General features: G+C 22.7%; 2 long non-coding RNA genes across 2 annotated transcripts; both read left to right on the top strand.

The window, feature by feature from the left end:
• LOC135146562 (uncharacterized) lies at nucleotides 1-6,675 on the top strand. The gene is made up of 4 exons (XR_010283869.1): nucleotides 1-61; nucleotides 843-976; nucleotides 4,211-4,308; nucleotides 6,596-6,675. It is a non-coding gene; the product is annotated as an uncharacterized LOC135146562 (long non-coding RNA).
• Nucleotides 6,676-6,986: 311 nt separating this feature from the next.
• LOC135146563 (uncharacterized) lies at nucleotides 6,987-8,709 on the top strand. The gene is made up of 4 exons (XR_010283870.1): nucleotides 6,987-7,039; nucleotides 8,330-8,424; nucleotides 8,505-8,582; nucleotides 8,634-8,709. It is a non-coding gene; the product is annotated as an uncharacterized LOC135146563 (long non-coding RNA).
• Nucleotides 8,710-14,996: the final 6,287 nt, after the last annotated feature.

Raw genomic sequence — 14,996 nt, 5'->3', positions numbered from 1 at the left:
TAGAACCAAGGGTTCTTCCTAACGAAGAAAGTTTTTCTTGCCTTGGAAAGTTTGGAACTTTGTATTTATATTATTACTATTTACTTTAGTTTTTTTTTTTTAAATACTAATATATTTTTTTTACTAAATCACAATAAATAAGAATACTATAATAAAGTGAACATATTAAAGTACATAAAAACTTTAAACTAATATTTTTAAAATATTCATATTATTTATTATTACAATAATACTATTTATGATATTTTTAAGTTATTTATAATTATATCATCATTATATTATTGCCTACCAAAATATTAATTACAAAATATTGTTACTATTATAAATATTTTGAAAGTAAAAAGTTTTCTATATTAAAGTTTTTTTAGTAATAAAAATTTTAAGGAAAAATAATTATAAAATGAAAAACTGTAAACGTTTTATGTACTATTAAAAAAGTTATTAAAGTTTATTTTTTTATAAAGAATATATTTTATTTTATATAAAGTTTTTCATTATTTTTTTTCAAACTTTCTGGTGGTGTCATAAGAAACTCTTTTTTGTAAAAAAAAGTTTTTGTTATAAACAGGTTTTGAAAGTTATTTATAAAAGTGAACTTTCGTAGAAGTATGCTTTAATTTTTTTACTTATTATATATATATAAAAGTTTTTTTTTACATTTAAACTTATAATAAAAGTTAACTTTTTTGTGCTTCGGATCCTTTTTCCCTATAGATAGTAAAAAAATAATAATAAAAGCGAACTTCTTATAATGAATGCATTTATTTTTATATTTGTTTTAATAGAAAAGTTTTTACGGTATTATTTTTTTAGACGATATATTTTTGTTATAAACTTTCTAGCGGCGTGGGAAAAAGTCTTATGAAAGTAAAGTTTGAGTATAATTATGCTGAGCTGGAAGTTTCCTATTGCTTTCGACTCGCTTCTCCTTTGCCAGTTCCGTTTTTCTTTTTAAAGTTTCTTCACTCGAAAACTTGTAGGTTTTTTTTAATGAAACTCTTAAAAAAATATCTTTTTATGTTTAAAATATTTATAATAACAATAAGTATATATCGCTATAATATTTTTTTGTAGCTATATTTAAAAACTTATTGGTTTTATTACTTAAAAAACTGTGGTTTATAAACATATATATTTATATATATTTATCTTTATAATATTAAAATATATTAAATAATTATACATTTTTCTTATGAAAGTTTCATCACTCGAAAACATGTAGGTTATTTTGAAATAAAAAAACTTTTATTTATAAAAATATTTATTTTTATATAAAAATTTCTTAAGCAAACAATTTATTTTTGGATTATATAAAATATTTTATATTTATACATTTTTTTATATAAAAATTTCTTCTCACGAAAACTTGTACGAATCCGTAAAATAAAAAAAATTGTGTTAAAGAATTTTTATATAATGATTTATTATCAACAAAATAATTATATTTATATATTATTGTCATTCTCATATTTTATGTTTATTATAATTATTATTAAAATACGTATATAATATTATTATAAATTTATTACTATTATTATTATATATACAAATAATATTTATTATTAATTTAATTACTTATTATTATTTATTTATCTATTATTATATTAAAATATTATTATTTATTTTTTATTTAAAAATAATAATTTTATAATAAAATTATGTAAATTATATAGAAAATATTTATAATAAACACTTTTTCGAGTTCTTTTTAAAAATATTATAATATGTTCTAAAAGTATATATCAATATATCATTAAATATTTATATATTATAAAAAAATTCTTCATTTGAACTTGTAGGTATTTTTATATATTAAGGAACTTTTTTTTAGTATTATTTTATTTATATAAAATATTTTAAAAAAAAAATTTTTTATTAAATATTATAATATTTTTATGTATTAAATTTTAGTAAACCATATAATGTTTTTTTATGTTTATTTCTTTAATATTTTTTAATAATACATATATTGAAATTAAAATTCTATATATGTTCGCGATTTTTACTAAACTTTTGAGAGAAATCTTTATATTATTATATTTAATGTAGTTAATAGTAAATGATACGATATTTTTTTATCTTATCTTTTTATAAACTTTAAAAATATATGTTTAAATCTATCAAGAAACTAAAAAATAAAAATTAGTTTATATAATAGTGACACTATTAAAAAAGTAATAAAACAATACTATAAGAATAATATTTTTACGGATTTTTTCTTTTTTATAATATTTATAAAAAATATACATGTAAAAAATTTATTGTTGCAATTTTATTGACTTCAAGGGACCATATCACCACGTGGACAATTTGAATTATTATTGGTGATTATAAAAATTTTATAAAAGTTAGTCCTGTCTGCTCCTATGACCTTAGGGCTCTCCTTAAAAATATCCGGTAGACTTCTAGCACTGCCACCAATCAGCTTGGCCTCGTCCGTTTTTTTATGAAACTGAAAACCTAATTGCGAAGCCTATAAATATGATTGGTCCAAGCTAAAATATATTCTCCAGTCATAAGGGCAAATCTGCTTTAAGAATAATATGTATATATGGTAGCGCTTTCCATATTATTATTGAGTTTTCTAAACTTTTTACATATATAAAAATTGTATATTTTTTTTGAGTTTTTTTTAAGTTTGCTGAAATTTATTTTATATAAGTAAAAAAGAAAATTTATATTTATAAATACTAAAAGCGCAAAAAAAGTTTAAAGATGATTTTTAAAACTATTTTTAATTTATTTTTATTTAATATTTGTAAAAAATAATGAAATAATGCAGAATTTGATAAATAAATAAAAAGTAAAAGCAAAATATAAAAATTCGGGAACCTTTACCACCTTTACTTTTTGAACAAATGGTACCAATTTTTAGATTTAATTGGCATGGCGCCTCCGTTTCGTGGGCGTGGTTCAACAATCAATTTTTTTAAAAAACGGGTTCACGTGACTATTTTAATGTTTTATTATTTCATTTTATTTTTTTTACTTTTTTTTGTTTATTTTGTGCTGATAAATTATTTTTTACTGGTTTATTATTATTAATAAAAGTTTTCTAACTAATTTTTTTTAGTATAATTATTTAATTTTTTTATTTTTTATTGATATTTTAGTTTTGTACTAGTAAAAGATTAATAACAATATATATTTTTTTCTTTATTATTATAAATTTAATAGTTTTATTTTATATTATATAATATTTTAATTTTTAAGCAAGAAGAATATTATAGAATACTTTTATTTATATATTTTTACATTTTTTTGTAAAATTATTTACTTTTTTTTATTTCATTTATAATTTATTAGTAAAAATAATATACAATATTTTATTATTATGTAGTATATTACTATTATATATTTATCTGGTTTTTTTATTTTTTTTTTGTTATTAATAAATTCTATTACGAGAAAAATAGTTTAGGATACGTTGATTTTATATATTAATCCTTGGTAATTTTTATCTTAATATTATTTTATTAGTAATAGTCAAGAACTTATTACTATATATACTTTTTTCTTTGTATTATTCTTGGTTAATATTTTCAAGTTATTCATAAATTACTTTATATTAAAGAGTATTTTTATTTTATAAACAAAAAAAATAAATACTTCTTATATATTTTATAAGTATTTTAATATGTACTAGTTATTTAGACTTTTTTAATACTATTTCTTTATTGGTATTATTAAAAAAAATAAAATACTATATTATATTATTTTTTCTATTTTCTGGTTAATATCTTAAAGTAAACAATATAAATATTATATTTTTACTAAAGTAAAATAAAATATATACTATAATTTATTATTACTATTTTAAATATATTAATAACTTTTTTCTTTACTTTTTCTATAATATTATAAGTTAATTTTTTTTTATTTTTTAAAATATTTAGTAGCTTTTTTATATTATATATTATTATATATCTTTTCTTATTATTATTATAGTATTTAATATTTTATTACATTTAAAAACTCTTATTACTTTTGATTATTATATTAATATTATATAAAGTTTACTGTTATAAATAAAATAATATTACTAGTAAAAAATTATAAAAAAATTATTTTAAATACTAATTATTATTATATAGAATTTATAAGTATTTATTATTTTTACTATTATTATTATTTTTATGATTATTTTTATATTTTTTACAGTAAAGAAGTTTTCTATTTCTTTTTCTATAAATATTTATATCATGAAAAGTTCGAGAAAGTTTTGATATTCAGGACTCGTCCAATGGCGTATCTCTTGAGGACTTTCTTTTTGGAAAAAAAAAGTCTGCGTTTAACAGCGCTTTAGACGTATTTTTTTTGTATAAAAAGTTTTTTTTATTATTTATTATAAACAAAAAATATTAGAAAAGTTTCTTATTATTTTAGATAAGTATTTTTTTATAAACGAATAAAAACTATAAAAAATATATTTTTATGTATATGAAAATTTTTCTTGTTTTTTATTATTATAAATATTAAAAAAGTAATTAAAAAGTTATTAAATATTTTATTTGCATAAAAAGTTTTATTTATTTTATTATTAAATTGTAATTTTTAAAAATTTTATATAAAGTTTTTAATTAATAAAACAAGTTTTATTTATTATTGTTTTTTGTTATCAAAAATATCAGAGATTTTTATTTTATAAAAATTATATAAAAATATTATATTATTTTTTTTCTTTATCATTAAATATATTAAAAAAATTTTTTAAAAAGTATATTAAAAAAAGTTTTCAAATACCGAAAGTTTTTTTTTAAAATATAAAGATTATAATTTTTTAAAAAGTACATTATATTATTTTTATTATATATTTCAATCTTATCTTTTTAAAAAATTTTATTTATATTTTTTTAAAACTATATATATTATTTTTTAAAAAAGTATATTATACTTTAGTCTATTATTTATTAATACTTTTTGTGAAAGGTATATAAAAATTATATATATATATAAGAAGATTTATTATTTTTATTATAGAAAATAATTTTACTTTTTATTATTAAATGTATAAAGGAATAAATTTCTTAAAAAGTATATTAAAATATTTTTATAATACAAAATTTTTTTTATTGTATATTTTAAAAATATAAAAATGATTATTTTTCAAAAGGTATGTTACCTTTTTTTTATTCAATTTTTTACTTTTAAACTTTTTTAGAAAAGTATATAAAAAATTATATATTTAAAAAAGGTTTTACTATTTTTTATTAAAAATATTAATAATAATAAAAAAGTTATAATATTTAAAAATATATATACATTTTAGTATTCCATTTTTTACTGAATATCTTAAAAATTATTTAAATTTTGTAAATAATTTTATTTTTTATTATTATTAAATATATTTAAAAAAGATTTTTTTAAAAGTTAACTATACCTTTTTTTTTTATTTTTTATTATTACTTTTTTGGAAAGTGTTGAAAAATATTTTATATAAAACAATTTTTATTTTAATTTTTATCACAACAATTAAAAAAATAATTTTTTTTGTATAACGTTTTGTTTTTTTTTTCGTTTTATTATAAAATATATTTAAAAAGAATTAAATTTTTTCGTATATGAAAAGTTTCGTTTACATTAAAAATATTAAAAATATTTAATATTCTATAATATATTGTTAATTTCGAAAAAGCATATAAAGAAAATATTTTGTATAAAACAATTTTTATATTTATTTTTATAATAAAAAATAAAAAAGAGAATATAATGTTTTTCAATAAATTAAATTTTTAATTTTTATTAAAAATAAAAATATATATATTTTTAGTTTTATTTTATTAAAAGTATAGGAAAGTATATTTTCATTATTTTTAGTTAGTTATATTTTTTTATTAAAGTAATTTTTCATTACTTTATCAAACTTATTTATTTCTGTTATATAAAAAATATCATTTTTTATTACTCATTATAAATTGTGTTATTTATAATTATTTTATATAAAAGACTTTGGAACTACTTTTATATAAATATATATTTATAATAATAATTATATATAAATAATTTTTTTATTACCACTTTCTTATATATTTATTCTTATTATTATAAAAAAATAGTTTTCTGATTACTACTTTAATTTATTTATTAGTATTTTTATATAAAAGTTTTTTTTACTACTTTATTATATATATTTCTTGTCATTTATAAAAATTAAATTGTATTATTTATTACTACTTCATTATACATTTATTTTATTATTTATAAGTATTATATATACAAATCTATTTTACTACTTTATTATATATATTTATATATTTACTATTATATCTTTTAAATATATAGTTTTTTTTATCACCACTTCATTATGTATTGATCATTATTATAAATACCTGATAGTTTCTTTGTTACTGCTTTATTATATATTTTTTTATTATTATAATTAAAAGTACCTTAATACTTTCATTGTTACTATTTTATCATATATATTTATATATAATAACCAGTTTAACTTCTCTATTATATATTTATCATTACGATTAATATATTTATAATAAAATTTTCTTTTACTCTTTATTATATATTTTTATGAATATATTCAATAAATTATAATTTTTTATAGGAAAAATACTTAATACTTTTTAAACTTTTCTAAAAGGGAATTGAGTTCCGCTTTTATATTAGTAAAAACGCCATTTCTGCTGTACTTTTTGAGCATTTTCTTTTCGATGATATCACATTTTTGCTTCCGCTTTTAAACGTTTTTATATATATATTTTGTTTATATAAAAATTATATTAAAAAAATATATGTATATGAAAATGTAATAATAACATAAAAAATATAAAAAAAAAACCTTTTTTAATATAAAATTGTAAATAACTACCTTCAAAAATATAAATAAGTATTAAAAAATATATACTATTTTAATAAAAAAAAATAAAACTTTTTGTAATGAAAATATAAAAATAATAAGAAATCTTAAAATAAAAAAAATATATGAAAAATAATATAATACATTTCCAATTTTATATTTTTTAGTTACTTCGGAAACAAATTGTGTATAACTCGTTAATGAAAAGTTGTTATTCTAATGATGATGGTATCTACTATTATTATTTATTATTATTATATTTGTTATTATTATTAAAAGAATTATCTTTATTATATTATACATTATTATTATATTTACTTTTTTACTTATTATTACTATCATTCTTAGAATTATTATATTATATTTACTCATTTACTTATTATTGTTATAATTGTGGTTATTATATTTACTGTTATAATATTTAATTTTTAATTAATTAATTAAATTATAAGAATAATTATATTTACCATTATTACTGTCATTATTAAAATATTATATTTATAATTATTATTAAATTTACTTTATTCATTTATTATTATAGTTATTGTTATTCTATTGACTATTATCATATATTATTATTGTTATATTTACTTTTTTATTTTATTATTATTAGAATTATTGTATTTATTATTGTTATTAAATTTATTAGTATTTTTTATTATTGCCATTATTATATTAGCTCTTTTAAGTTATTATAATTAATTTTAATATTGTTCTATTTACTATTTTTGTTTATATATCTTCTTTATATTTACATTTTTATTTATTAATATTTATTTGTTATATCAACTTTATTATTACTAATAATTTTCAAAATTATTATATTTCTATAAATTTATTTTTCAAAATTATTATTATATATATATTTTTTAATATTATAATTATAAATCAGAATTATTATATTTACTATTTTTATTTTTATTATTTATTATTATTATTATATATATTTTAATATTATAATTATTAATCAGAATTATTATATTTACTATTTTTATTTTTATTATTTTTTATTATTAATATATTTATTTTTTTATTGTTACTTTCCTTTTTATTATTTTTAGAATTATTATTTCAAGATTGCTTTTAATATGAATTATAATTTTTACTACTTTTTCATCTTTTGGAGCTATTTTACTTATTTATATAATATTATTACTTTGTTTTATTCATTACTAATAATTTTTATTACTAATTTTTATTAATTATTGTTATAATATTTATATTTTGTTCAAGATTACATATATTTATTTATTGTTATTATTTAGTTATTATTAATTTTTAAATCTACTTTTATTTATTATTTATATAGATATTATTTTAAAATTTTCTTCTATTTATTTATATATTATTATTATTATTTACTGAGTTATTATATTTATTTATTACTATTATTATTTTCTCTATTACATTTTTTATATATTATTACTATTATTTTTGTTTATTTCATATTATTGTTTTTATTATTTTTTTATTCTTTTCTCAAGTTTACTTAATTTTTTTATATATTCTTGTTTTTAGTTGTAAAAAATACAAGAGAAAACTTTTTTGTGGTGGAGATTTCTGGAAACAGCCATAATTTCATTACTGCTATTTTTGAACATCCAAATTTTCAAGTGCGTTTCATTATTTATTTCTTTTTTTAGTAATAAAAAAAGTAAATCTACTCATCTTTTAATTTATATTTTTTTTGTAGAGCATGCTCAACTTAGAAATTAATTTACTCTCTCATCTCGAAATCAACTGCTTTTTATATTCGTCTTTTACCTCAAAAGTATAATAACTATTACTTATTATTTATTATTATCACATGATTTTTATTTAGTCGTTAATTCCAATGGAGGAAGTAAACAGGATTCTTCAGAATACGCAAAGCATCCCTTCTGCACTCAATTATATTATTAAAAGTTTACAAGATGAACAAAAAAGAATTGGTCTTACAGAAATTAAAGATCTCCAATCTAACGAATCTGCTGCGTGCAAGAATGAAATTTTTTTTACTAAAAGAAGTTTTAAATCAAAGTATTTGTTTCGTAATAAAAATGTAAAATTGGGATAAATTTTATTATAAATATTTTTTAAATTAAAGTTTTTAATTATTCTCGAAAAAGATGTGCACATGCTTTTTAAAAGCTTTTTTTTTGGGGAGTAATTAAAAATCTGAGCGGATCACTTCGATTTTGAGTAAAATCATTATCCTCGCCATCTATAAATTTCTAAAAATCGCTATTATATTAGTAGCTTGAAAACTGATTATAAATTTTAAATTAACGTGCAAAAAGTTTAAGTGCTAATGCCATTCAAGCAAATCTAACAATGTATACTTTATTTTAATAAAAACATTTAATTAATTTATTTTTATATTGCAATTTAATTTGTACATTAATTTATTAAATCTTGAATTAAAAGTTTTTCTTCTGGTGTTGTAATAATTGTTAGACTTCAGTAGGAAATTCAAAGGAGTCAGAGTTTTTCTATATAGTACTTGAAAAAAATATTTTTTTAATATTGTTATGGAAGCACAATATCAATTAATAACCACAAGGTAAGGGATGGTAGAGGGCGTTGCGCTACTCAGGCTCGGTTTTTTTCCCTAAGCTTTTACTAACTCTATTATATTTCTTTAATTTTATTACAATTTGTATTGCTTTACTAATTTTATAACATATAATAGCTCTTGAAAAGTTTATGCCCTGTAAGGTCGGCCATAGTGAAAATCTTTTTAAAATATATATACAGATAAATGAAAAAGAATGCAGAATATTCAAAAATTTGTATTTGAACAGAAATAGATATATTTTATATATTGGAAAGTAGTGAACTTAAAAAAGCTACTCTTTCCGCATTCTCATAACTAAATTTTTACTTACTTTACTACATCACTTCTATTTACTAGTTGCAAACAATATCCACAGCCTCTCTGTTAACGCGATTTATAACTTTACAATTGTAGTGATGTAAAAGAAAGATTAAGGTCATGTATGTCCTTTATATTAATACTAACAAGCAAAAGACTGAATAAAGTGTAATAAAAATCTTTAAAATAATATATCTGCTCCATTACAATAGCACACAATGGGATAAATATTTTCGTTATTCACCGGGGATAACATCCAAGAAAACATTTTGTAAATGTGCTAAGTTTATGCACAGATATTCCCAAACTTATTGACTGAAATGTAATAAATATTATTTATCACTTAAATTATATTAATTTTGCTAGTCCAGCGAGAATTCTAAAGGCAAGAAAGAAAAACTGTAAAGCTGTACCACGCAAGTTTTTATTAAACAAATTAATATTTAAGAAGCATAAAATAAGGCTACATTTTACCTACAACTACAGTGATCAACCAACTCGTTCCGCATTACAATATCTTTTTCTTTCTTTTTAAAAACTATTTAAAGAATATTAAATAATTCTTCGCATTTATTTGCTGGTCAATCTTATCTTTAATATAAAATACACTTATGCAAATTTCTTTTTCATTAAACGAATTGAGTAGTTATAATCATTAATCAAACCGCTAACCATTAAAAATCCAACTTATTTTCCCCTCATGTAAGCACTTACCTCTCAGCGATTGTAAAACATTTTTTCTCAATAAGTTCAAACCGTCTAATATTATTATATTTTAACCCTGTTATTTTTCTAATATATTTGACGTAGATTTTTTTAAATCCAAACTTTAACAGTTCCCAATGCAGGTCTACTTTAAAAGATTCAGATTTAATAATGAAGTTATTTAAAGTATTACACCAGTGTGTGAGCGCATGCCCTTACCAGACTTTTTTTACTTGGCTGTATTATTAATTCGTAGAGTAATAGAAAGTATAAAATTTATTTATAAAATAATAATGAGTACATATATACAAACCAGCAAAGAATAGACCCACAGTCGGCTAAATAACAGATCAGACGCGCACCAAAGGGAGCCTCCTCTCCATATTATGAATCCGAGCTGTAACATAGCTTATACACTATCATTTAAAATTATTTCAATGTTTTGCTTTTTTCATTTAATATAGGACAACTTTTGAATAACATAATGGCTAACTTTAAATTTTATACACAATAAACTTCTATGTCTAACTACAATTTGTTTGTAATTGATCTTAATTTGGTTGACACCACATTCCCGAGCGAACTCGGAATAAGGCCTGCCTGCCTTGTCCTAAAAAGCATTTTACGTCATTTTCTTTATCGGCTCTAAGTTTACGTATTATTAGATAAGGTCTCTATAAAAGCTATTCTTTATAGACATTCAACCGCTTTAAAAAGCTCCTCTACGTTAGAATAACCGTTAAAATTTTGTACAAAGATTGAAACAATTTTACGAGAAGGGGGGCCACGTGCAAAACCGTTTTAATTGAGACTTAAACTTTAAAAAATATGAACTACATTAAATGAATCTTATAAATATATAAGGGATCCATGGTACCAATTATTTAATAAAGCTTTATAGAATTATTACGAAACAATTTAAAAACAGAAACAATTTTAAACGATAGTGCAATGTATTAAAGAATTTCTTAGTAAAGTGAAATTAAATTATCTTGTATCATTTAACTGAATTGTGAATGATATTATTTACTGTTTTCAACGTGCAACCGAAAAGAAACTACCGTCTTTAGCCTGCATTTTATAACTCGCAATATATTAATTTTTTCTATGTTGTTAGTAGTTAAAATTTTATTGTCTTTTTTTTTTTTATTAAAATGAAAATTGTTTGAAGCTTTATATCTTTTCGGGTATATTAATCGTGTAAAGCGTTAAACAATATAATAGTTTAATACTCAGCTTGTTTTTTTAATTTATAATGTTAAAATAACCTTTTTTATTAGTAATATTCTTTTTGACCCTTTATGTTTAAGGCACGTATAATATATAATAAAAAAATACAAAAAACTTTATTAGTAAAATATATACTTTTAAACTAAAAAGTTAAAAAAAGAGAATCTTATTAGTTTTCATAAATCTTTATTGATAATGAGAACTTATAGTTTGACATATCACAATTCCAAATTCTTTATAGACCTTTCATACTTTTCCTAACTACTACCTTAATTTTTTATTTTGATCAAGTCATCATCCTGTAGTAGAATATATGAGGGCGAGGTTAAATACCCGGTCATCAAAGAGCGAAAAAGAGATCGCGCCGGTGGGACTGGAACCCACAATCTTGAGTATGCGCATCAATTCTCTTAACCTCTCAGCTACGACGACAACTCTCGATTCCGGTATGATGGTTTACGTATCTGAACTTTTATCCTTCTATCTATAGATTTTTCCAAGATTATTTTTATATTAAAATAACTATTATCATTATATTTGTTTATTTATGTTATCACTATATGTTACAATATTATATGTTAATGAAATAAATATTCAATTCTAATCTTACCCAAACTTCTTTCATCTTCCTGTCAAAGTGACCAATTTTCTTATAAACAAACTCTCAATTATCTCTATTTACGGAATTAATTTACGCTTGCCGGTGTAGAAGCACTTCTTACAAGTTTATACTACACAATCCAATCTATAATAAAAGTGTTTACAAATTACATTAATACTTCTTTATTTTTCGCTTTTGTTGTTTTTATCGGTATTAAATCTTTAAATTTGGTATATGTATAAACTATTAGATATATAGTATAGTAGATTGTATATTATATAGGATATTGTAATATAGTGTTATTAAAGATTCAACAAGGTAATAATTTATTTGATTAATTTAAAGACTCCCAGGAAGCACCTCATACAGCCAAAACCACAATTCAAAGAAAAAAGGAATAGCGTGCTCGGGCCATTTCATTTATTTATATTAATGATGTTTCCTGGTATTCGATCGGGTCGTAAAGGGAAACACTGAATTTACGAGCTCTCAACAGGGTGATAGCGTGCACATTAGCTTTAAGCTTGTGTTAAAGCGATCTTATATATATGTATTATTAAAATAATTCTACCCCTGTCCAATACTATATATTTAAAGCCCATTGCGCGGCCAGCAATAGCGTGCGCCGACCAGGATTTCCTAGTTGACCTCATCTGTTAGTAATCGATTGGTGTGCTGATTGAGCCGATCGTAAGTGGAGTTAGCATTTGCATCGAAAAAACGTTATCCAGAGGCTCAATTCGAAGGTCTTGATGTAAGGCATCGTCGCGAACAAACTACGGCGCGCCCGTCATAAGGCGTAACAGCTCGTTTTGTCTCAGTTGAAGCGAGATTATAGCCGGTGAGCCGGTGAGCCATAGGCCCAGACAATAGACGCGTATGTCATGATGGGTCGGATGCACAACAGAGACAAGCATCCTTTATTGTGCAGCCACAATTTGTTACGGGCACAAAGTAAAGGGTAAAAAGTCTGAAATAAATCGCCGCCTTGACCTTCGCAGCGATATAGTTTACATGCAGCCGCTACAAGAGCTTATTGTCGATAATGACCCAAAATATTTCACCCCAGGACACCAAGGAATTACCTTAATTTCAAAAGTTAGCGGCAGTAGTGGTATAGTGCAGATGCTGGCGCAATGGACAGGTGTCTTTGACGAGGAGTAAATCGCTGGGTTATCAGCATATAAGGCAGTCCGCAGGTGGAAGTCGTCAGGCTGTGGCATATCGCCTACATAAAGTGCAAAGAGTAGAGGTGACAAGAGAGATCCTTTGGGGCACCTGGTGTTAGTGGGCTTAGGGGTGAGCTTTGATCACGTTAAAAAAAATAGTAGGAAGGGCTATGCTGCGCAATCTGTGAAGCAAGCCCATGTGGCAAACTCGGTCAAACGCTTTTTCGATATCAAGAAAAACGGCTCCCGTTGCCTTCTTTAACTTGAAGGCAGGGGTCGTCCACTCCGTCAAGCGAAGGAGTTGCGGAATCGTGGAGTGTCCTTGTCGAAATCCAAAATGGAACTCTGGCAGGGCGTGACTCGTATCAACAAATGCCTTCAAGCGGCAGTATGGCCGCCTCAGCTACTTTGTTAAAGGCTGACAAGAGGCTACAAGGTCTGTATTTGCTTGGCGTAGATGCAGGCCGTTTTGTCTTCGGAGACATCACAGTAGTTGCCGTCTTCCAGCGTAGCGAGAAGAAGCCGAGAGCCATCGTAGAGTTGATGAAGCAGAATAGGCGTTCTGCCACCACCATAGGTAATTACTTTAATAATGTTGATGATACCGTCGGGGCCACGGGCCTTTCGTCTAGGTAAAAGACGATGATAATCTCTACGATTTTGACTATGATGATTGGCTCAAGCTTTTTCCACGCCATCAGCAAGGAAGTTTGATCCACCCAGCACTTCATCAGTAACTAAATAAGCAGGTGGCACACACTGAGAAAGATAATCGGCAAAAAAGTGTCGCTTTGTCAGCAACATTTTCCGCCCCAAAATTGCCGTCTCCCATGGAAGGTAATGGTTAATGTGCTCGGTTTTTTTTTTTAATTAACTTCTAAAAAGAAACACGACCGTTATCGTTCTCATCCCATATACAATTAACTTTTCTCCCACAATCGGCTATAGTGTGCAACAGCTCTTTCTTTATGCGCCGGTGTAAGTGACACCGTGGCTACTCGAATAAGGCGTCACCACTCGCAGGTAAGGGTCTTCAATTCCTTAGGCAAGCGGTTAGGGTGGGACTCAACTTCACGTGTTGACGTGGCAGTATGGTACTGCATGCTCAAAGCTCCCTCGAATTCAGCAACAGCAGGCGGGTGCCCTGAATAAGGCGGAAGATGTTGGAAAGGTTATTTCAAGAGCCTCGGAGAATTGAGTCCTGTCTGAAAAAGTTCTGGTGTACATCCTCGGTAACTACTTTTTTTCGCCCAAATCAAGCAGAGCTGGCGGATAGTCCGACGAGAGTTCTTAAAGAGCTTCAAATGCCGTTGAAATATAAATATTTTTCAAAACGGCGATATTCAGACGTCTGATATTCCTGTCTTCTCCATGTGCGTTGGGTACTATGGTTCTAACACGCGTAGTCCACGCTCGTCAGTGTCGAGGATTCCGCCGTTTGGATTATCAACAAGGGTATTACAGGCGGGATGCTTGCAGCTAAGGCCCCACATACAACAGCTAAGGATCAATTTTTAAAAAGGGCATCAAAATCTGAAATAATAAGTGGCCTGCTGGGGGGCTTGTAAGTTGCAGTTACCGACATGGACCCCTGGCTGGTTAAGTGGAGAGAAACTTCAACCGCCT

Source organism: Zophobas morio, unplaced genomic scaffold (assembly GCF_036711695.1).
Source record: "Zophobas morio isolate AGI-343-1 ecotype UQ-CSIRO unplaced genomic scaffold, CSIRO_AGI_Zmor_V1 ptg000243l, whole genome shotgun sequence".
Classification (NCBI taxonomy): Eukaryota; Metazoa; Arthropoda; class Insecta; order Coleoptera; family Tenebrionidae; genus Zophobas; species Zophobas morio.
Note: the sequence above shows the minus strand (reverse complement) of the source record. Positions and strands in the feature narration are given on the sequence as shown.